This window comes from Phasianus colchicus, chromosome 20 (genome assembly GCF_987193195.1).
Source record: "Phasianus colchicus chromosome 20, bPhaCol1.hap1.1, whole genome shotgun sequence".
Taxonomy (NCBI): domain Eukaryota; kingdom Metazoa; phylum Chordata; class Aves; order Galliformes; family Phasianidae; genus Phasianus; species Phasianus colchicus.
In genome coordinates this window covers 11238000-11262012 of record NC_143455.1, presented here as the reverse complement: position 1 = coordinate 11262012, position 24013 = coordinate 11238000, and the positions used below count along the sequence as shown (strand labels likewise).

Here is a 24013-nt window from a genome sequence, read left to right as displayed (position 1 = left end):
GGGAGATAACCCCTTCACTCCCTTAAGCAAAGAACTGAAAAGAAAAATAAGAACAAGCATAGCAGACATAGCTGCTCCAGTCCAGCTTTGGATCCCCTCAGATCAGAGGGCAAAGATCAAAGCCCTACAGCATGGAACAAAAATCAGTTGCCTCTTTCCAGGAAAGAGCACTCACCCAACAGTCCACAGCAGGCAGTCTCCAGCAAAAGACGCTGCCCTGGGGGCTGCCAGCCCTTAAATGAGGTGAGGGAGGGGTGGAGCCAGGCTCAGGCCCACCTGGTCCCACAGCTGCATTGCTTCCACCTGTGCTTGCAGGGCTGCACCACCCCTCACCAGATGCTCCATCACTGCTTCAGGCTGTGATCTCAAAGTTCCCATAACATCATGAATAAAAAAAAAAAAAAAAAAAAAAAAAAAAAGTGAATTAGGTCTGCCTGTCTGGCAAGGGGAAGTTTATCACTGAATGAGCAAGGATGGCCCACATATTTTGATTCCAGTCAGATGTCCTCAAAGGCAACTGATAAAATTTCTCATAGGTAGGAGAGCACAGATTTTCATACTGATGCAGCAAGATGCTGAGAAGCCGCATGTGCAGCGAAAAGGCTGTGATTACGGTGTGAGTGGAGCGAGTGCTGTTTGCCAAACTGTCAGGGTCAGCTTATGGCTCCCCAGTGAGAAATGTGCATTACCTACTCACGCAGCGATTAAAGACCATCGTGAAAATATTTTACGATTTGGTGTCCTCAGTGGGTGAAGCTGGCACCTGCCTGTAAGGCACCGTGTAGCCATTGGGCTCCAACATCAATCCCAAACCCCAGAGAAGTAGGGAGGCTGCAGTGTGCGTACTTCGTGCAGCCCCTGCGCTCCTCAAGTCACAGATCACTGACGTACCGCAGGACCCATTTCTGCTGCGGCACCACGTGGGATTGCTGAAGTCACTGCATTTGGAGAACAGACAAAGCATCTCCAGAACGCACTCCCCATACAACTTGCCCACATGCAGGGGGCACAAGCCCCATTTTGGGGGCAATGATCCCCACTTGTGGGGTGCTACCCTCACCCCACTGTCACAGCCATGCCCCGAGGACACCATCACCCCACTGCGCATGGCCAGCAACGTCTCCCCGGCCTCCACTCCCACAGGCATCCCCGTCCCTGTCCTCAAGTCGACAACATCGGCATGGAGCAAAGCGGGGCAGGGGGCGTGGGAGGACTTGAGGGGACATGAGAGGGCACATGGGGACACAGGGACATGGGGGGACACGGAGGGACATGGGGTTGACGCGTGGGGTCAGAACTACAGAGGCAAGAGGAGGTGGCACGTGGAGGTGACACAAGGAGGTGGCAGGCTGTGCCAGGAGTTTGAGCAGCAGTGCGGGGCAGATGAGCAGTGCCAGCCCAACGTGGGGGTGATGGTGACACTCCAGGGTGAGGAGCTGCTGTTGGTCTTCAAGCAGGTAGGAGTTTGTTATCCATACATAATACTGCACTTGTTGTTTTCTTTTTTAAATCAGTGACAGTATGCGATCTGATCCAATGTCTTTGAAAAGTGTGGTTTCAGGATTGTCAGCTGAAACAGCAGCAGAACACAGGCCGTTGCCTGTGGGGGAAGGGACGGGGAAGGAAGTGAGGAAAGAAAGGAGGAAGCCTGAAAAAGGAATGGGGATGGCACGGGGCGAAGGAAAGGGGCGAGACATAGGGGAATGAAGGGAAAAGGACAGAATAGTGGTGGAGCAGCCTAAAAAGCAGCAACAAGCTCTGGGAGGACTGTAGAGTGCCAGATTCTGTAGCGGGTGTGTATCTGTGTGTGTATGTTGTCATTACCTGCCTGGTTTGGGGTCGGGGCTGTTGTCGCTTCTGAGCTCCTGCAGTGGGAAGAGCTTGAGCAATCGGTGCCCATGCAGAACTGCAGCATGGGGGAGCGCTTGGTAAGGACAGCCCTGCAGCCCTCAGCTGGACGAACTTCTTCCGTGTGTCCAGACTGTGAGCTGTGCAGCCGTGCCTGGCTGCACCGCTCCAGCTCAGAGTCCGCTGCCTGAAGCTGCATCTTTGCTGCCTTCCCTCCTGCCCAGAGCCTCGAAGCTGCTCCCACAGTCCTCTGCCCACCCCCAACATGCCAGAGAAGACATCTGGCAGTGGGCTGGAGGAATCCCAGCACCCTGTTTTCCTTCTGCCCGCAGCTCTCTCCTCCTCTGCCACACAGGGCACCAGCCTGCAAAATGGGAATGGTCGGGAGGAAAGGGAGCGCTGGCAGGAGCGACTGCTGCAGCTGGCCGGGGGGGTCTGCGTCCCCCGTGCCCTTGTGGGCTATCTGTCCAGCTGCAGGAGGACCAGAGAAGGGCAGATAAAAAGGTGCAGCTGAGCAAGCAGTGGACCTGCACAACTCTCTGGCCATCCTGCCGATGGCAGCTGTGACACATCGATTCTTTCCATGCAGCTGAATTCATGTTTTCCATCTGTAAACTTAAGTGGAGAACTGCAGGTTTTGTTAATCTTTGTGGAAATGATGTAACGGTCCCCAAGAATCTCAGAACTGCAACTTTGTCTCTGCCTGCGTAGACCTGCTAGGGCCTAAAACTACCCGTTTTATGGCATTAAAAAGAATAAAAAGCCAAAAATGAAACCTGGAGTTGAAGAAAGACCTTGGAAAAAAACACATTAAAATGTGAACAAGACAGAGGCTGAGCAAACGCTAATATAGCCCTGTGCTTTCTGCCAAAGTGCTTTATTTCGTTATCGTTAAATTTGCCGGGCAGTTACATTTCGGTATGTGAATATTTAGAAACAGTGCAATGGATGCTGGCAAAAACGAGTCTGTTTTCTTTTTTAACAGATATTCATAAGCACTTAGCACAGCTTTCCGGGGTCTGGAGTAGTTTCCCTTTGTTTTCTTCGTCTTTTCCCCCCGCTTCTAACTTCGCGCTCTTCCCCCGTCATCACAACGCAGAACGGATCGCCACGGCCTGCGCCGCGGGTCCCCGGCAATGCCCCGGAGTTCTTCCCGCGGTCTCTGCTGCCACCTCGTGGCCAATGCGCGGAACTGCCGCTGCCCGCTGCTCAGGCCGGCAAGCGGTACAACGCATGCGCGTAGAAACGCGGAAGTGGCGTTTTAACCGCTCTGCGCCGCTAATCCGCCGCTCTCTATGGTGATCAGTCCTCCAGATAATAGCGAACACGCGCGCGTCAACTGAAAGATAGCAATTGTTTCGACAGACCACTGCGGGGACGGGCAAGCAGCCGACTCTCGGAGCGCCGGCTCAGCGATAATTTCCCCTTCTAATCCAGGATGCCCCTCGTCTATTTCCGCCGATTTATGCCCGAGCCCACCCGGGAACGGACCGGGTCGGCTCACGGCTGCCCCTCAGCGCCTCGTGGCACCCAACGTGCTTGCCGCCGCGGTGGAGGAGCAGACGTTTGGGGCTCCAGCCCCAGCCCTGCACCGCAGCGTTCCTGGAAAAGCAAGTCTCGCGAGAGCAACGCGCACGGGCCAAGCTAGGCACCGCGCACGCGGCAGTCTCCGCACCGCACTACGCAGGCGCGGTTCTCGAGACAACAGCACGGAGTACGGACGCGCGATTCATGAGAAAGCACGACGCACGCGCCAGTGGTTTAAAAAAAAAAAAAAAAAGAAGAAGAAGGAAAAAAAAGCGCTACGCACGCACTGGATTCTGTTCCGAACGGGGCATGCGCCGGACTCTGCCCGCCACGGCGCATGCGCCTGGCTGTGCCCCGCAATGCGCGTGTGCCACGTGCTCTGCGCGCGCGCGCGCCAGCCTCGACGCCGCAATACGCACGCTTTCCTCACGGCCGCAAAACGCACGCGCCGTCGTTTGCAGCGCGTTCAGTACGTTCTCGAAGCAGACCGGGGCGTAAAACCGCCCGAGGAAACAGACGAGGAGCATTCTGGATCGGAAGAGAGAAAAGTGTCGCTGCTCACCTGCATCTCAGGGCTTCGAAGAAATGTGTGCGATTGGAAAGCCTGTGGCGCATGCGCACTACTTCCCGGGGGACCGAGCACCACTTCCGCGTGCCTGCGCGCACGCGCCCTGCTGCCTGCGGCGACGTAGCAACGCTGCCGCAATTCTGCCGATTGACCGCGTGGGGGCACCAGAGACAGCTGAAACAACCTCGATGCAGTTCCCCCGATTGGCCACGAGGGGGCGCGAGAGATCGCGGAAACAACTGCGACGCACTTTTGCCGATCGGCCACGCGGTGGCACCAGAGACCGCGGAAATCACTTCGCCGCTAGGACTGCTGTGGGTCTGCACCAAGCCATCGCCAGCCCGTTCTCTCTTTTGATGGCAGAGGAAAAACACAGAAGGGAGAGGGGGGAAGGGAAGACGACAAAGACAACGAAGGAAATCTTCGACAAACCCACCAAACCTGCGCTCAGTGCGTAGGGGTACTTGTCAATAAACAAATAACCAGCAAATTGATGTTGTCAAGATTTTTATTACTCTATTTTTTGCAGCCAGCGTCCAAGGTAATGAAAAACCTCGTATGAAGCGGGCAGATGCGTGCAGCCAAGCCATGGCTTGAAATGATTAACCACATTTGGTTTTGACACCACGTTTGTGAGAAACACTCAAAGCCAAAAATTTCAGGTTAGGCCAGGATCTCAGTGATAGCAGCAAAGTTTATTCGTCATTGCAATAACAGGCTCACGTCCCCTATTAGCGAGGGAGGGACAGTGCAACAGTCAGCGAAATTCATTCCGTTCTATACTCCAAACCCAACGCAGGTAACGCTCTCCTGGCATTCATTGGTTGAGCGTCTCAGGCTTACACTCTCCCCGATGCTGTTGCTATGATACATTTCCATATAAGGTCCATTACCAACCCGTTGTTCTTTCGTATGTTTTGTACTTCTCCATGGAGATATGAGGGCCATATTTCCAAGAGTGAGCACATGCGTTCTGTCCTGTGCTGGGCTCTCTTTCTCCACCCCGCATCTTTGCCTTGTTTTGCACCTGGCTCACTTCTACCCCAGTCAGAACGCCCCCTAATCTTTAACTTTCTACTCTGTTCAACAGCTTTCTTAGTGGAAGGAAAACAGCTATTTCACAAGAGGGTTATAAGTTCAGTGAAGGTCAACACTACGTACCGAAAACACTAAAAGCTTCTACTGCAAAAACACAACCTACCTTTCACAACCAAACCCAGAACCAACCCCCAGGGAGCACCGCCACTCACAGCTCTCCACCCGCACTCTGCACCCGCCGATCACCACCCCCTGAGCTCAGCCAGTAAGCCAGTTCTCAGCCCACCTCGTTGTCCACTCATCTATCCCACGCTTCCTCAGCTTCATTTGCAGGATGTCGTGGGAGACTGTATCAAAAGCATTGCTGAAGTCAAGGCAGACGACATCCACTGAAGCAGCACCTGAAATGGTCCATCCCACTCGGGCTGAAGCTTTGATTCCTTACACGTGCGTGTTAGGACCCAGCCTCCAGCACGGAATGAGGGCACTAGAAATTCCAGAGGTGGGGCTCGAGACAGCCGTCCATGTCCCTTGAGGGATAACAGAGAAGCAGACAACCCGAGTATGTAGTTCTTAGGAAACTTATCCTTGGCTTCAAGAGAGGGCATCTCACCTCTCCCTCCCAAGTACATCAACCCAAACAGCACTTCATACGTTGATACTCCCAAGTCTTTTCTGGGAGCGGTTCGTATTCTGAGAAGGGCTACAGGTAAACGCTTTGGCCATGGTCATTTGGTCTCTAAAATCCATTTTGACAAGCGCTTTGTCAGCATCTGACCGATCCATCCTACTTTCCCTGAAGAAGGAGGGTGCCGGTGAGTACGGAACTCCCGCTTGATTTCTAGAGTTCTCATTAGCTCCTGTAGGACTTGTGAAGTAAAGTGGTTTCCCTTATCTGAGACGACATTCTACGTGATCCCATATCTAGGGATCGCGCCCAGGTGTAGAGTCCTTAGTGCAGAAAAGACAGGGACCTGTTGGAGCACCCAGAGGACCAAGGGTAAATCCTGCCTGACCAATCTAGCGGCCGTCTGTGATGGCGTCACTGCATCAATAGCCAAGTGAAGAACCACTGATATCATCCACCTGGACTTCAGCAAGGCCTCTGACACAACATCCTTCTTTCCAAATTGGAAGGATACGGATTCGGTGAGCGGACTGTTCAATGGACAAAGAACCGGCTGCAGCATCGAGTCCAGGAGCCAACGGCTCCGTGTCTGGATGGTGATCGGTGATGAATGGCATCTCAAAGGGGTCCGTGCTGGGGCTGAGACTCTTCAGTATCTTCATCAGTGGCATCACCAGCGGGATCGAGCGCACCCTCAGAAAATTTGCTGGCGACACCAAGCTGTGGGGAGCAGTGACACGCCAGAGGGATGGGACGCCAACCACAGGGACCTCAACAGGCTCGAGCAGCGGGCACAGACAAACCTCATCAGGTTCAACAAATCCAGGCGCAGTGTCTTGCACCTGGGACAAGAGAACCCCCCACTACCGATACATGCTGGGGGATGAAAGGGCTGAGCCTAGGCCTGTCCCAAAAGACCTGGTGGACGGCAAGCTGTACACGAGCCAGCAAAGTGCCCTCCCAGCCCAGAAAACCAGCCACATCCTGGTCTGCACCAAAAGATGTGCGGTCAGCAGGTGAAAAGAAGTGATCCTGCCCCTCTGCTCTGTGCTGAAGAGGCCTCACCTGGAGTACTGTGTCCATATGAAGAGCCCTCAGTGCAGAAGAGACATGGACCCGTTGGAGCACATGCAGAGGATGGCCACAAGAAAAAAAAAAAAAAAGAACCGAAGGATCAAACGCCTCACCTGTGAGGACAGGCTGAGAGAGCTGGGGCTGTTCAGCCCAGAGAAGTGAAGGCTCCGAGGTGACCTGGTAACAGCCTTTCGACACCCAAAGGGGAGCTAAAGGAAAGAAGAAGGGAAAATTTAGGTTAGATATCAGGAAAATATCTTTCACAGCAAGGGACAAGGGGAAACATTTCAAGCTGGGGGAGGGAAGATTTAGGTTGGACGCCAGGGGGAAGTTCTTTACAGAGAGAGCGGTGAGGTGCTGGAACAGCTGCCCAGAGAGGCTGTGGATGCCCCGTCCATCCCTGGAGGTGTTCAAGGCCAGGTTGGATGGGGCCCTGGGCAGCCTGGTCTAGTATGAAATGGGAAGGTTGATGGCCCTGCATGTAGCAGGGGGGTTGGAGATTCACGATCCTCGAGGTCCCTTCCAACCCGGGACATTCTGTGACTCTGCGCAGTGGACCAGGTTGCCCAGAGATGTGGTGGATGCCCTGTGCCTTCCAAGGTGACACACAGGGCAACCTGATCTAGCTGTGAATGTCCCTGTTCATTGTGGGCGAGTTGGACTAGACCATCGTAAATGGTCGCTTCCGACTCTAAGGAGTCTCTGGTATGATACCTGAAGCCATGTCCACAAAGAACATCGATGGCCTGGTGAGCAATCAGGGTAGGTGGGGAAGCCTGTGTGCTCAACAGCTCTGGGGAAACTCACCAAGTAGTCCAGTCAGGAAGATTCACATCAGCCATAGAGCCTCTCTGTGCCAGTGCCAGTATTCAGCACACCAGAGGTACTGCTTCATCACACTGATGGGTCCCATAGCTGCAGAGCTAGCTATTGAATGGCAGTCAGGGGATGGAAGGAAGAGGGGTGGGGAGATTGGCTATCATACAGACTAGGAAACTAACAGCATCCCCTGACAATTGGGATGGAGATACCTGGGGCGATCCAGATGAAGTGGTCCAGTAGAAGACAATCCTTTGTTTCCTATGAATACGAAGCCAGGTCTGCCATAAAAACAGAAAGAACCCTAGGACCCTGGGGTGGACAGCCACAGCGTGCTCTGAGAACTGTGCCCTGACATCTGTTACTACTGACAAATTTGTAAGGGAGGTCTAGGAGAGAACCAGACAAGACAGGAACAGAATACTCGTGTTCACTACGCTCAAGTAGTGGAGACTGTATTACACTATGTGCGGATGAAGAAAACGGCCACTGGGGCCGGGGGTTTTCTTAAGCTCGGGTCCCAGCCCAATACATGCACCTCACCCTACTACTAGCCACGAAGCTTATTGGGACGGAAGCTTATTGGGCCCAGGGAGCAAGGCGAGCCCCTTGTGACCCCCATTCCATCTTTAAGTGAGCGTCCTACAGCCATCGCAAAACCCACCTGCATACAAGCAATGCACGAACAAGGGATTCGCGGCATTTCATTATCCGCTGCACAGATTTCACAGTGCTTAAACCACTAACCAGAGGAGCCCCGGGAACCCTTAAACCCCATCGTGCTGCAAAACAGAACGGGATCCAAAGAGACATGGAACATAGTTTAAATACGTGCCCTTAAACAATACTCAGCATGGGCGGAATTAATACGTGGCACAGAAGACACAGAGGGGACGTGGGCAGAGGACACAGGGAGGACACAGACACAGGCGGGACAGGAGGTCACAGAGGGAACATGGAGGGGGATGCAGAGGGTACGCGTCATGAAATGGATTGGGACAACGTGGTAGCAGACAAACCGAGTTTGGAGTCTCAGGTTGGAGATTAGGCAATGAGAATCATGAAAGAGGGAACAGAGACTTCACAAGAAGGTATTGAACTTAAGAAGAGTTACAGAGGAAACCTGGAGAACACAGGATCCCTTTACGGAAAAGCGCATTAGCTCCAGGCATTTCCAGAGTTGCAATGCTCAGTCAGCCAACCAGCATTACCTTGGGACTGACTGAAGCATTCCAGGAATGAGACAAGAGCAAAAAAAAGGAATGTATGTCAGCCCCTCCATTACCAGTTCAGAGAAAGGGAGATAACCCCTTCACTCCCTTAAGCAAAGAACTGAAAAGAAAAATAAGAACAAGCATAGCAGACATAGCTGCTCCAGTCCAGCTTTGGATCCCCTCAGATCAGAGGGCAAAGATCAAAGCCCTACAGCATGGAACAAAAATCAGTTGCCTCTTTCCAGGAAAGAGCACTCACCCAACAGTCCACAGCAGGCAGTCTCCAGCAAAAGACGCTGCCTTGGGGGCTGCCAGCCCTTAAATGAGGTGAGGGAGGGGTGGAGCCAGGCTCAGGCCCACCTGGTCCCACAGCTGCATTGCTTCCACCTGTGCTTGCAGGGCTGCACCACCCCTCACCAGATGCTCCATCACTGCTTCAGGCTGTGATCTCAAAGTTCCCATAACATCATGAATAAAAAAAAAAAAAAAAAAAAAAAAAGTGAATTAGGTCTGCCTGTCTGGCAAGGGGAAGTTTATCACTGAATGAGCAAGGATGGCCCACATATTTTGATTCCAGTCAGATGTCCTCAAAGGCAACTGATAAAATTTCTCATAGGTAGGAGAGCACAGATTTTCATACTGATGCAGCAAGATGCTGAGAAGCCGCATGTGCAGCGAAAAGGCTGTGATTACGGTGTGAGTGGAGCGAGTGCTGTTTGCCAAACTGTCAGGGTCAGCTTATGGCTCCCCAGTGAGAAATGTGCATTACCTACTCACGCAGCGATTAAAGACCATCGTGAAAATATTTTACGATTTGGTGTCCTCAGTGGGTGAAGCTGGCACCTGCCTGTAAGGCACCGTGTAGCCATTGGGCTCCAACATCAATCCCAAACCCCAGAGAAGTAGGGAGGCTGCAGTGTGCGTACTTCGTGCAGCCCCTGCGCTCCTCAAGTCACAGATCACTGACGTACCGCAGGACCCATTTCTGCTGCGGCACAACGTGGGATTGCTGAAGTCACTGCAGATCTGGAGAACAGACAAAGCATCTCCAGAACGCACTCCCCATACAACTTGCCCACATGCAGGGGGCACAAGCCCCATTTTGGGGGCAATGATCCCCACTTGTGGGGTGCTACCCTCACCCCACTGTCACAGCCATGCCCCAAGGACACCATCACCCCACTGCGCATGGCCAGCAACGTCTCCCCGGCCTCCACTCCCACAGGCATCCCCGTCCCTGTCCTCAAGTCGACAACATCGGCATGGAGCAAAGCGGGGCAGGGGGCGTGGGAGGACTTGAGGGGACATGAGAGGGCACATGGGGACACAGGGACATGGGGGGACACGGAGGGACATGGGGTTGACGCGTGGGGTCAGAACTACAGAGGCAAGAGGAGGTGGCACGTGGAGGTGACACAAGGAGGTGGCAGGCTGTGCCAGGAGTTTGAGCAGCAGTGCGGGGCAGATGAGCAGTGCCAGCCCAACGTGGGGGTGATGGTGACACTCCAGGGTGAGGAGCTGCTGTTGGTCTTCAAGCAGGTAGGAGTTTGTTATCCATACATAATACTGCACTTGTTGTTTTCTTTTTTAAATCAGTGACAGTATGCGATCTGATCCAATGTCTTTGAAAAGTGTGGTTTCAGGATTGTCAGCTGAAACAGCAGCAGAACACAGGCCGTTGCCTGTGGGGGAAGGGACGGGGAAGGAAGTGAGGAAAGAAAGGAGGAAGCCTGAAAAAGGAATGGGGATGGCACGGGGCGAAGGAAAGGGGCGAGACATAGGGGAATGAAGGGAAAAGGACAGAATAGTGGTGGAGCAGCCTAAAAAGCAGCAACAAGCTCTGGGAGGACTGTAGAGTGCCAGATTCTGTAGCGGGTGTGTATCTGTGTGTGTATGTTGTCATTACCTGCCTGGTTTGGGGTCGGGGCTGTTGTCGCTTCTGAGCTCCTGCAGTGGGAAGAGCTTGAGCAATCGGTGCCCATGCAGAACTGCAGCATGGGGGAGCGCTTGGTAAGGACAGCCCTGCAGCCCTCAGCTGGACGAACTTCTTCCGTGTGTCCAGACTGTGAGCTGTGCAGCCGTGCCTGGCTGCACCGCTCCAGCTCAGAGTCCGCTGCCTGAAGCTGCATCTTTGCTGCCTTCCCTCCTGCCCAGAGCCTCGAAGCTGCTCCCACAGTCCTCTGCCCACCCCCAACATGCCAGAGAAGACATCTGGCAGCGGGCTGGAGGAATCCCAGCACCCTGTTTTCCTTCTGCCCGCAGCTCTCTCCTCCTCTGCCACACAGGGCACCAGCCTGCAAAATGGGAATGGTCGGGAGGAAAGGGAGCGCTGGCAGGAGCGACTGCTGCAGCTGGCCGGGGGGGTCTGCGTCCCCCGTGCCCTTGTGGGCTATCTGTCCAGCTGCAGGAGGACCAGAGAAGGGCAGATAAAAAGGTGCAGCTGAGCAAGCAGTGGACCTGCACAACTCTCTGGCCATCCTGCCGATGGCAGCTGTGACACATCGATTCTTTCCATGCAGCTGAATTCATGTTTTCCATCTGTAAACTTAAGTGGAGAACTGCAGGTTTTGTTAATCTTTGTGGAAATGATGTAACGGTCCCCAAGAATCTCAGAACTGCAACTTTGTCTCTGCCTGCGTAGACCTGCTAGGGCCTAAAACTACCCGTTTTATGGCATTAAAAAGAATAAAAAGCCAAAAATGAAACCTGGAGTTGAAGAAAGACCTTGGAAAAAAACACATTAAAATGTGAACAAGACAGAGGCTGAGCAAACGCTAATATAGCCCTGTGCTTTCTGCCAAAGTGCTTTATTTCGTTATCGTTAAATTTGCCGGGCAGTTACATTTCGGTATGTGAATATTTAGAAACAGTGCAATGGATGCTGGCAAAAACGAGTCTGTTTTCTTTTTTAACAGATATTCATAAGCACTTAGCACAGCTTTCCGGGGTCTGGAGTAGTTTCCCTTTGTTTTCTTCGTCTTTTCCCCCCGCTTCTAACTTCGCGCTCTTCCCCCGTCATCACAACGCAGAACGGATCGCCACGGCCTGCGCCGCGGGTCCCCGGCAATGCCCCGGAGTTCTTCCCGCGGTCTCTGCTGCCACCTCGTGGCCAATGCGCGGAACTGCCGCTGCCCGCTGCTCAGGCCGGCAAGCGGTACAACGCATGCGCGTAGAAACGCGGAAGTGGCGTTTTAACCGCTCTGCGCCGCTAATCCGCCGCTCTCTATGGTGATCAGTCCTCCAGATAATAGCGAACACGCGCGCGTCAACTGAAAGATAGCAATTGTTTCGACAGACCACTGCGGGGACGGGCAAGCAGCCGACTCTCGGAGCGCCGGCTCAGCGATAATTTCCCCTTCTAATCCAGGATGCCCCTCGTCTATTTCCGCCGATTTATGCCCGAGCCCACCCGGGAACGGACCGGGTCGGCTCACGGCTGCCCCTCAGCGCCTCGTGGCACCCAACGTGCTTGCCGCCGCGGTGGAGGAGCAGACGTTTGGGGCTCCAGCCCCAGCCCTGCACCGCAGCGTTCCTGGAAAAGCAAGTCTCGCGAGAGCAACGCGCACGGGCCAAGCTAGGCACCGCGCACGCGGCAGTCTCCGCACCGCACTACGCAGGCGCGGTTCTCGAGACAACAGCACGGAGTACGGACGCGCGATTCATGAGAAAGCACGACGCACGCGCCAGTGGTTTAAAAAAAAAAAAGAAGAAGAAGAAGGAAAAAAAAGCGCTACGCACGCACTGGATTCTGTTCCGAACGGGGCATGCGCCGGACTCTGCCCGCCACGGCGCATGCGCCTGGCTGTGCCCCGCAATGCGCGTGTGCCACGTGCTCTGCGCGCGCGCCAGCCTCGACGCCGCAATACGCACGCTTTCCTCACGGCCGCAAAACGCACGCGCCGTCGTTTGCAGCGCGTTCAGTACGTTCTCGAAGCAGACCGGGGCGTAAAACCGCCCGAGGAAACAGACGAGGAGCATTCTGGATCGGAAGAGAGAAAAGTGTCGCTGCTCACCTGCATCTCAGGGCTTCGAAGAAATGTGTGCGATTGGAAAGCCTGTGGCGCATGCGCACTACTTCCCGGGGGACCGAGCACCACTTCCGCGTGCCTGCGCGCACGCGCCCTGCTGCCTGCGGCGACGTAGCAACGCTGCCGCAATTCTGCCGATTGACCGCGTGGGGGCACCAGAGACAGCTGAAACAACCTCGATGCAGTTCCCCCGATTGGCCACGAGGGGGCGCGAGAGATCGCGGAAACAACTGCGACGCACTTTTGCCGATCGGCCACGCGGTGGCACCAGAGACCGCGGAAATCACTTCGCCGCTAGGACTGCTGTGGGTCTGCACCAAGCCATCGCCAGCCCGTTCTCTCTTTTGATGGCAGAGGAAAAACACAGAAGGGAGAGGGGGGAAGGGAAGACGACAAAGACAACGAAGGAAATCTTCGACAAACCCACCAAACCTGCGCTCAGTGCGTAGGGGTACTTGTCAATAAACAAATAACCAGCAAATTGATGTTGTCAAGATTTTTATTACTCTATTTTTTGCAGCCAGCGTCCAAGGTAATGAAAAACCTCGTATGAAGCGGGCAGATGCGTGCAGCCAAGCCATGGCTTGAAATGATTAACCACATTTGGTTTTGACACCACGTTTGTGAGAAACACTCAAAGCCAAAAATTTCAGGTTAGGCCAGGATCTCAGTGATAGCAGCAAAGTTTATTCGTCATTGCAATAACAGGCTCACGTCCCCTATTAGCGAGGGAGGGACAGTGCAACAGTCAGCGAAATTCATTCCGTTCTATACTCCAAACCCAACGCAGGTAACGCTCTCCTGGCATTCATTGGTTGAGCGTCTCAGGCTTACACTCTCCCCGATGCTGTTGCTATGATACATTTCCATATAAGGTCCATTACCAACCCGTTGTTCTTTCGTATGTTTTGTACTTCTCCATGGAGATACGAGGGCCATATTTCCAAGAGTGAGCACATGCGTTCTGTCCTGTGCTGGGCTCTCTTTCTCCACCCCGCATCTTTGCCTTGTTTTGCACCTGGCTCACTTCTACCCCAGTCAGAACGTCCCCTAATCTTTAACTTTCTACTCTGTTCAACAGCTTTCTTAGTGGAAGGAAAACAGCTATTTCACAAGAGGGTTATAAGTTCAGTGAAGGTCAACACTACGTACCGAAAACACTAAAAGCTTCTACTGCAAAAACACAACCTACCTTTCACAACCAAACCCAGAACCAACCCCCAGGGAGCACCGCCACTCACAGCTCTCCACCCGCACTCTGCACCCGCCGATCACCGCCCCCTGAGCTCAGCCAGTAAGCCAGTTCTCAGCCCACCTCGTTGTCCACTCATCTATCCCACGCTTCCTCAGCTTCATTTGCAGGATGTCGTGGGAGACTGTATCAAAAGCATTGCTGAAGTCAAGGCAGACATCCACTGAAGCAGCACCTGAAATGGTCCATCCCACTCGGGCTGAAGCTTTGATTCCTTACACGTGCGTGTTAGGACCCAGCCTCCAGCACGGAATGAGGGCACTAGAAATTCCAGAGGTGGGGCTCGAGACAGCCGTCCATGTCCCTTGAGGGATAACAGAGAAGCAGACAACCCGAGTATGTAGTTCTTAGGAAACTTATCCTTGGCTTCAAGAGAGGGCATCTCACCTCTCCCTCCCAAGTACATCAACCCAAACAGCACTTCATACGTTGATACTCCCAAGTCTTTTCTGGGAGCGGTTCGTATTCTGAGAAGGGCTACAGGTAAACGCTTTGGCCATGGTCATTTGGTCTCTAAAATCCATTTTGACAAGCGCTTTGTCAGCATCTGACCGATCCATCCTACTTTCCCTGAAGAAGGAGGGTGCCGGTGAGTACGGAACTCCCGCTTGATTTCTAGAGTTCTCATTAGCTCCTGTAGGACTTGTGAAGTAAAGTGGTTTCCCTTATCTGAGACGACATTCTACGTGATCCCATATCTAGGGATCGCGCCCAGGTGTAGAGTCCTTAGTGCAGAAAAGACAGGGACCTGTTGGAGCACCCAGAGGACCAAGGGTAAATCCTGCCTGACCAATCTAGCGGCCGTCTGTGATGGCGTCACTGCATCAATAGCCAAGTGAAGAACCACTGATATCATCCACCTGGACTTCAGCAAGGCCTCTGACACAACATCCTTCTTTCCAAATTGGAAGGATACGGATTCGGTGAGCGGACTGTTCAATGGACAAAGAACCGGCTGCAGCATCGAGTCCAGGAGCCAACAGCTCCGTGTCTGGATGGTGATCGGTGATGAATGGCATCTCAAAGGGGTCCGTGCTGGGGCTGAGACTCTTCAGTATCTTCATCAGTGGCATCACCAGCGGGATCGAGCGCACCCTCAGAAAATTTGCTGGCGACACCAAGCTGTGGGGAGCAGTGACACGCCAGAGGGATGGGACGCCAACCACAGGGACCTCAACAGGCTCGAGCAGCGGGCACAGACAAACCTCATCAGGTTCAACAAATCCAGGCGCAGTGTCTTGCACCTGGGACAAGAGAACCCCCCACTACCGATACATGCTGGGGGATGAAAGGGCTGAGCCTAGGCCTGTCCCAAAAGACCTGGTGGACGGCAAGCTGTACACGAGCCAGCAAAGTGCCCTCCCAGCCCAGAAAACCAGCCACATCCTGGTCTGCACCAAAAGATGTGCGGTCAGCAGGTGAAAAGAAGTGATCCTGCCCCTCTGCTCTGTGCTGAAGAGGCCTCACCTGGAGTACTGTGTCCATATGAAGAGCCCTCAGTGCAGAAGAGACATGGACCCGTTGGAGCACATGCAGAGGATGGCCACAAGAAAAAAAAAAAAAAGAACCGAAGGATCAAACGCCTCACCTGTGAGGACAGGCTGAGAGAGCTGGGGCTGTTCAGCCCAGAGAAGTGAAGGCTCCGAGGTGACCTGGTAACAGCCTTTCGACACCCAAAGGGGAGCTAAAGGAAAGAAGAAGGGAAAATTTAGGTTAGATATCAGGAAAATATCTTTCACAGCAAGGGACAAGGGGAAACATTTCAAGCTGGGGGAGGGAAGATTTAGGTTGGACGCCAGGGGGAAGTTCTTTACAGAGAGAGCGGTGAGGTGCTGGAACAGCTGCCCAGAGAGGCTGTGGATGCCCCGTCCATCCCTGGAGGTGTTCAAGGCCAGGTTGGATGGGGCCCTGGGCAGCCTGGTCTAGTATGAAATGGGAAGGTTGATGGCCCTGCATGTAGCAGGGGGGTTGGAGATTCACGATCCTCGAGGTCCCTTCCAACCCGGGACATTCTGTGACTCTGCGCAGTGGACCAGGTTGCCCAGAGATGTGGTGGATGCCCTGTGCCTTCCAAGGTGACACACAGGGCAACCTGATCTAGCTGTGAATGTCCCTGTTCATTGTGGGCGAGTTGGACTAGACCATCGTAAATGGTCGCTTCCGACTCTAAGGAGTCTCTGGTATGATACCTGAAGCCATGTCCACAAAGAACATCGATGGCCTGGTGAGCAATCAGGGTAGGTGGGGAAGCCTGTGTGCTCAACAGCTCTGGGGAAACTCACCAAGTAGTCCAGTCAGGAAGATTCACATCAGCCATAGAGCCTCTCTGTGCCAGTGCCAGTATTCAGCACACCAGAGGTACTGCTTCATCACACTGATGGGTCCCATAGCTGCAGAGCTAGCTATTGAATGGCAGTCAGGGGATGGAAGGAAGAGGGGTGGGGAGATTGGCTATCATACAGACTAGGAAACTAACAGCATCCCCTGACAATTGGGATGGAGATACCTGGGGCGATCCAGATGAAGTGGTCCAGTAGAAGACAATCCTTTGTTTCCTATGAATACGAAGCCAGGTCTGCCATAAAAACAGAAAGAACCCTAGGACCCTGGGGTGGACAGCCACAGCGTGCTCTGAGAACTGTGCCCTGACATCTGTTACTACTGACAAATTTGTAAGGGAGGTCTAGGAGAGAACCAGACAAGACAGGAACAGAATACTCGTGTTCACTACGCTCAAGTAGTGGAGACTGTATTACACTATGTGCGGATGAAGAAAACGGCCACTGGGGCCGGGGGTTTTCTTAAGCTCGGGTCCCAGCCCAATACATGCACCTCACCCTACTACTAGCCACGAAGCTTATTGGGACGGAAGCTTATTGGGCCCAGGGAGCAAGGCGAGCCCCTTGTGACCCCCATTCCATCTTTAAGTGAGCGTCCTACAGCCATCGCAAAACCCACCTGCATACAAGCAATGCACGAACAAGGGATTCGCGGCATTTCATTATCCGCTGCACAGATTTCACAGTGCTTAAACCACTAACCAGAGGAGCCCCGGGAACCCTTAAACCCCATCGTGCTGCAAAACAGAACGGGATCCAAAGAGACATGGAACATAGTTTAAATACGTGCCCTTAAACAATACTCAGCATGGGCGGAATTAATACGTGGCACAGAAGACACAGAGGGGACGTGGGCAGAGGACACAGGGAGGACACAGACACAGGCGGGACAGGAGGTCACAGAGGGAACATGGAGGGGGATGCAGAGGGTACGCGTCATGAAATGGATTGGGACAACGTGGTAGCAGACAAACCGAGTTTGGAGTCTCAGGTTGGAGATTAGGCAATGAGAATCATGAAAGAGGGAACAGAGACTTCACAAGAAGGTATTGAACTTAAGAAGAGTTACAGAGGAAACCTGGAGAACACAGGATCCCTTTACGGAAAAGCGCATTAGCTCCAGGCATTTCCAGAGTTGCAATGCTCAGTCAGCCAACCAGCATTACCTTGGGACTGACTGAAGCATTCCAGGAATGAGACAAGAGCAAAAAAAAGGAATGTATGTCAGCCCCTCCATTACCAGTTCAGAGAAAGGGAGATAACCCCTTCACTCCCTTAAGCAAAGAACTGAAAAGAAAAATAAGAACAAGCATAGCAGACATAGCTGCTCCAGTCCAGCTTTGGATCCCCTCAGATCAGAGGGCAAAGATCAAAGCCCTACAGCATGGAACAAAAATCAGTTGCCTCTTTCCAGGAAAGAGCACTCACCCAACAGTCCACAGCAGGCAGTCTCCAGCAAAAGACGCTGCCTTGGGGGCTGCCAGCCCTTAAATGAGGTGAGGGAGGGGTGGAGCCAGGCTCAGGCCCACCTGGTCCCACAGCTGCATTGCTTCCACCTGTGCTTGCAGGGCTGCACCACCCCTCACCAGATGCTCCATCACTGCTTCAGGCTGTGATCTCAAAGTTCCCATAACATCATGAATAAAAAAAAAAAAAAAAAAAAAAAAAGTGAATTAGGTCTGCCTGTCTGGCAAGGGGAAGTTTATCACTGAATGAGCAAGGATGGCCCACATATTTTGATTCCAGTCAGATGTCCTCAAAGGCAACTGATAAAATTTCTCATAGGTAGGAGAGCACAGATTTTCATACTGATGCAGCAAGATGCTGAGAAGCCGCATGTGCAGCGAAAAGGCTGTGATTACGGTGTGAGTGGAGCGAGTGCTGTTTGCCAAACTGTCAGGGTCAGCTTATGGCTCCCCAGTGAGAAATGTGCATTACCTACTCACGCAGCGATTAAAGACCATCGTGAAAATATTTTACGATTTGGTGTCCTCAGTGGGTGAAGCTGGCACCTGCCTGTAAGGCACCGTGTAGCCATTGGGCTCCAACATCAATCCCAAACCCCAGAGAAGTAGGGAGGCTGCAGTGTGCGTACTTCGTGCAGCCCCTGCGCTCCTCAAGTCACAGATCACTGACGTACCGCAGGACCCATTTCTGCTGCGGCACAACGTGGGATTGCTGAAGTCACTGCAGATCTGGAGAACAGACAAAGCATCTCCAGAACGCACTCCCCATACAACTTGCCCACATGCAGGGGGCACAAGCCCCATTTTGGGGGCAATGATCCCCACTTGTGGGGTGCTACCCTCACCCCACTGTCACAGCCATGCCCCAAGGACACCATCACCCCACTGCGCATGGCCAGCAACGTCTCCCCGGCCTCCACTCCCACAGGCATCCCCGTCCCTGTCCTCAAGTCGACAACATCGGCATGGAGCAAAGCGGGGCAGGGGGCGTGGGAGGACTTGAGGGGACATGAGAGGGCACATGGGGACACAGGGACATGGGGGGACACGGAGGGACATGGGGTTGACGCGTGGGGTCAGAACTACAGAGGCAAGAGGAGGTGGCACGTGGAGGTGACACAAGGAGGTGGCAGGCTGTGCCAGGAGTTTGAGCAGCAGTGCGGGGCAGATGAGCAGTGCCAGCCCAACGTGGGGGTGATGGTGACACTCCAGGGTGAGGAGCTGCTGTTGGTCTTCAAGCAGGTAGGAGTTTGTTATCCATACATAATACTGCACTTGTTGTTTTCTTTTTTAAATCAGTGACAGTATGCGATCTGATCCAATGTCTTTGAAAAGTGTGGTTTCAGGATTGTCAGCTGAAACAGCAGCAGAACACAGGCCGTTGCCTGTGGGGGAAGGGACGGGGAAGGAAGTGAGGAAAGAAAGGAGGAAGCCTGAAAAAGGAATGGGGATGGCACGGGGCGAAGGAAAGGGGCGAGACATAGGGGAATGAAGGGAAAAGGACAGAATAGTGGTGGAGCAGCCTAAAAAGCAGCAACAAGCTCTGGGAGGACTGTAGAGTGCCAGATTCTGTAGCGGGTGTGTATCTGTGTGTGTATGTTGTCATTACCTGCCTGGTTTGGGGTCGGGGCTGTTGTCGCTTCTGAGCTCCTGCAGTGGGAAGAGCTTGAGCAATCGGTGCCCATGCAGAACTGCAGCATGGGGGAGCGCTTGGTAAGGACAGCCCTGCAGCCCTCAGCTGGACGAACTTCTTCCGTGTGTCCAGACTGTGAGCTGTGCAGCCGTGCCTGGCTGCACCGCTCCAGCTCAGAGTCCGCTGCCTGAAGCTGCATCTTTGCTGCCTTCCCTCCTGCCCAGAGCCTCGAAGCTGCTCCCACAGTCCTCTGCCCACCCCCAACATGCCAGAGAAGACATCTGGCAGCGGGCTGGAGGAATCCCAGCACCCTGTTTTCCTTCTGCCCGCAGCTCTCTCCTCCTCTGCCACACAGGGCACCAGCCTGCAAAATGGGAATGGTCGGGAGGAAAGGGAGCGCTGGCAGGAGCGACTGCTGCAGCTGGCCGGGGGGGTCTGCGTCCCCCGTGCCCTTGTGGGCTATCTGTCCAGCTGCAGGAGGACCAGAGAAGGGCAGATAAAAAGGTGCAGCTGAGCAAGCAGTGGACCTGCACAACTCTCTGGCCATCCTGCCGATGGCAGCTGTGACACATCGATTCTTTCCATGCAGCTGAATTCATGTTTTCCATCTGTAAACTTAAGTGGAGAACTGCAGGTTTTGTTAATCTTTGTGGAAATGATGTAACGGTCCCCAAGAATCTCAGAACTGCAACTTTGTCTCTGCCTGCGTAGACCTGCTAGGGCCTAAAACTACCCGTTTTATGGCATTAAAAAGAATAAAAAGCCAAAAATGAAACCTGGAGTTGAAGAAAGACCTTGGAAAAAAACACATTAAAATGTGAACAAGACAGAGGCTGAGCAAACGCTAATATAGCCCTGTGCTTTCTGCCAAAGTGCTTTATTTCGTTATCGTTAAATTTGCCGGGCAGTTACATTTCGGTATGTGAATATTTAGAAACAGTGCAATGGATGCTGGCAAAAACGAGTCTGTTTTCTTTTTTAACAGATATTCATAAGCACTTAGCACAGCTTTCCGGGGTCTGGAGTAGTTTCCCTTTGTTTTCTTCGTCTTTTCCCCCCCGCTTCTAACTTCGCGCTCTTCCCCCGTCATCACAACGCAGAACGGATCGCCACGGCCTGCGCCGCGGGTCCCCGGCAATGCCCCGGAGTTCTTCCCGCGGTCTCTGCTGCCACCTCGTGGCCAATGCGCGGAACTGCCGCTGCCCGCTGCTCAGGCCGGCAAGCGGTACAACGCATGCGCGTAGAAACGCGGAAGTGGCGTTTTAACCGCTCTGCGCCGCTAATCCGCCGCTCTCTATGGTGATCAGTCCTCCAGATAATAGCGAACACGCGCGCGTCAACTGAAAGATAGCAATTGTTTCGACAGACCACTGCGGGGACGGGCAAGCAGCCGACTCTCGGAGCGCCGGCTCAGCGATAATTTCCCCTTCTAATCCAGGATGCCCCTCGTCTATTTCCGCCGATTTATGCCCGAGCCCACCCGGGAACGGACCGGGTCGGCTCACGGCTGCCCCTCAGCGCCTCGTGGCACCCAACGTGCTTGCCGCCGCGGTGGAGGAGCAGACGTTTGGGGCTCCAGCCCCAGCCCTGCACCGCAGCGTTCCTGGAAAAGCAAGTCTCGCGAGAGCAACGCGCACGGGCCAAGCTAGGCACCGCGCACGCGGCAGTCTCCGCACCGCACTACGCAGGCGCGGTTCTCGAGACAACAGCACGGAGTACGGACGCGCGATTCATGAGAAAGCACGACGCACGCGCCAGTGGTTTAAAAAAAAAAAAAAAGAAGAAGAAGGAAAAAAAAGCGCTACGCACGCACTGGATTCTGTTCCGAACGGGGCATGCGCCGGACTCTGCCCGCCACGGCGCATGCGCCTGGCTGTGCCCCGCAATGCGCGTGTGCCACGTGCTCTGCGCGCGCGCCAGCCTCGACGCCGCAATACGCACGCTTTCCTCACGGCCGCAAAACGCACGCGCCGTCGTTTGCAGCGCGTTCAGTACGTTCTCGAAGCAGACCGGGGCGTAAAACCGCCCGAGGAAACAGACGAGGAGCATTCTGGATCGGAAGAGAGAAAAGTGTCGCTGCTCACCTGCATCTCAGGGCTTCGAAGAAATGTGTGCGATTGGAAAGCCTGTGGCGCATGCGCACTACTTCCCGGGGGACCGAGCACCACTTCCGCGTGCCTGCGCGCACGCGCCCTGCTGCCTGCGGCGACGTAGCAACGCTGCCGCAATTCTGCCGATTGACCGCGTGGGGGCACCAGAGACAGCTGAAACAACCTCGATGCAGTTCCCCCGATTGGCCACGAGGGGGCGCGAGAGATCGCGGAAACAACTGCGACGCACTTTTGCCGATCGGCCACGCGGTGGCACCAGAGACCGCGGAAATCACTTCGCCGCTAGGACTGCTGTGGGTCTGCACCAAGCCATCGCCAGCCCGTTCTCTCTTTTGATGGCAGAAGAAAAACACAGAAGGGAGAGGGGGGAAGGGAAGACGACAAAGACAACGAAGGAAATCTTCGACAAACCCACCAAACCTGCGCTCAGTGCGTAGGGGTACTTGTCAATAAACAAATAACCAGCAAATTGATGTTGTCAAGATTTTTATTACTCTATTTTTTGCAGCCAGCGTCCAAGGTAATGAAAAACCTCGTATGAAGCGGGCAGATGCGTGCAGCCAAGCCATGGCTTGAAATGATTAACCACATTTGGTTTTGACACCACGTTTGTGAGAAACACTCAAAGCCAAAAATTTCAGGTTAGGCCAGGATCTCAGTGATAGCAGCAAAGTTTATTCGTCATTGCAATAACAGGCTCACGTCCCCTATTAGCGAGGGAGGGACAGTGCAACAGTCAGCGAAATTCATTCCGTTCTATACTCCAAACCCAACGCAGGTAACGCTCTCCTGGCATTCATTGGTTGAGCGTCTCAGGCTTACACTCTCCCCGATGCTGTTGCTATGATACATTTCCATATAAGGTCCATTACCAACCCGTTGTTCTTTCGTATGTTTTGTACTTCTCCATGGAGATACGAGGGCCATATTTCCAAGAGTGAGCACATGCGTTCTGTCCTGTGCTGGGCTCTCTTTCTCCACCCCGCATCTTTGCCTTGTTTTGCACCTGGCTCACTTCTACCCCAGTCAGAACGTCCCCTAATCTTTAACTTTCTACTCTGTTCAACAGCTTTCTTAGTGGAAGGAAAACAGCTATTTCACAAGAGGGTTATAAGTTCAGTGAAGGTCAACACTACGTACCGAAAACACTAAAAGCTTCTACTGCAAAAACACAACCTACCTTTCACAACCAAACCCAGAACCAACCCCCAGGGAGCACCGCCACTCACAGCTCTCCACCCGCACTCTGCACCCGCCGATCACCGCCCCCTGAGCTCAGCCAGTAAGCCAGTTCTCAGCCCACCTCGTTGTCCACTCATCTATCCCACGCTTCCTCAGCTTCATTTGCAGGATGTCGTGGGAGACTGTATCAAAAGCATTGCTGAAGTCAAGGCAGACATCCACTGAAGCAGCACCTGAAATGGTCCATCCCACTCGGGCTGAAGCTTTGATTCCTTACACGTGCGTGTTAGGACCCAGCCTCCAGCACGGAATGAGGGCACTAGAAATTCCAGAGGTGGGGCTCGAGACAGCCGTCCATGTCCCTTGAGGGATAACAGAGAAGCAGACAACCCGAGTATGTAGTTCTTAGGAAACTTATCCTTGGCTTCAAGAGAGGGCATCTCACCTCTCCCTCCCAAGTACATCAACCCAAACAGCACTTCATACGTTGATACTCCCAAGTCTTTTCTGGGAGCGGTTCGTATTCTGAGAAGGGCTACAGGTAAACGCTTTGGCCATGGTCATTTGGTCTCTAAAATCCATTTTGACAAGCGCTTTGTCAGCATCTGACCGATCCATCCTACTTTCCCTGAAGAAGGAGGGTGCCGGTGAGTACGGAACTCCCGCTTGATTTCTAGAGTTCTCATTAGCTCCTGTAGGACTTGTGAAGTAAAGTGGTTTCCCTTATCTGAGACGACATTCTACGTGATCCCATATCTAGGGATCGCGCCCAGGTGTAGAGTCCTTAGTGCAGAAAAGACAGGGACCTGTTGGAGCACCCAGAGGACCAAGGGTAAATCCTGCCTGACCAATCTAGCGGCCGTCTGTGATGGCGTCACTGCATCAATAGCCAAGTGAAGAACCACTGATATCATCCACCTGGACTTCAGCAAGGCCTCTGACACAACATCCTTCTTTCCAAATTGGAAGGATACGGATTCGGTGAGCGGACTGTTCAATGGACAAAGAACCGGCTGCAGCATCGAGTCCAGGAGCCAACGGCTCCGTGTCTGGATGGTGATCGGTGATGAATGGCATCTCAAAGGGGTCCGTGCTGGGGCTGAGACTCTTCAGTATCTTCATCAGTGGCATCACCAGCGGGATCGAGCGCACCCTCAGAAAATTTGCTGGCGACACCAAGCTGTGGGGAGCAGTGACACGCCAGAGGGATGGGACGCCAACCACAGGGACCTCAACAGGCTCGAGCAGCGGGCACAGACAAACCTCATCAGGTTCAACAAATCCAG

At 53.5% G+C, this 24013-nt stretch overlaps 2 long non-coding RNA genes across 4 annotated transcripts; both read right to left on the bottom strand.

Annotated features, from left to right (window-relative positions):
• Positions 1–6778: 6778 nt before the first annotated feature.
• LOC149915390 (uncharacterized) lies at positions 6779–9170 on the bottom strand. 2 transcript variants are annotated; one of them, XR_016459113.1, is made up of 3 exons: positions 8976–9170; positions 7491–7783; positions 6779–6892 (listed from the first exon to the last, which is right to left on the bottom strand). It is a non-coding gene; the product is annotated as an uncharacterized LOC149915390 (long non-coding RNA). The 2 variants fall into 2 exon arrangements; XR_016459112.1 differs by lacking the exon at positions 6779–6892 and having other exon boundaries at positions 7231–7610; positions 7715–7783.
• A 6400-nt stretch (positions 9171–15570) lies between these two features.
• On the bottom strand, positions 15571–17958 carry LOC149915389 (uncharacterized). 2 transcript variants are annotated; one of them, XR_016459057.1, is made up of 3 exons: positions 17764–17958; positions 16279–16571; positions 15571–15680 (listed from the first exon to the last, which is right to left on the bottom strand). It is a non-coding gene; the product is annotated as an uncharacterized LOC149915389 (long non-coding RNA). The 2 variants fall into 2 exon arrangements; XR_016459056.1 differs by lacking the exon at positions 15571–15680 and having other exon boundaries at positions 16019–16398; positions 16503–16571.
• Positions 17959–24013: the final 6055 nt, after the last annotated feature.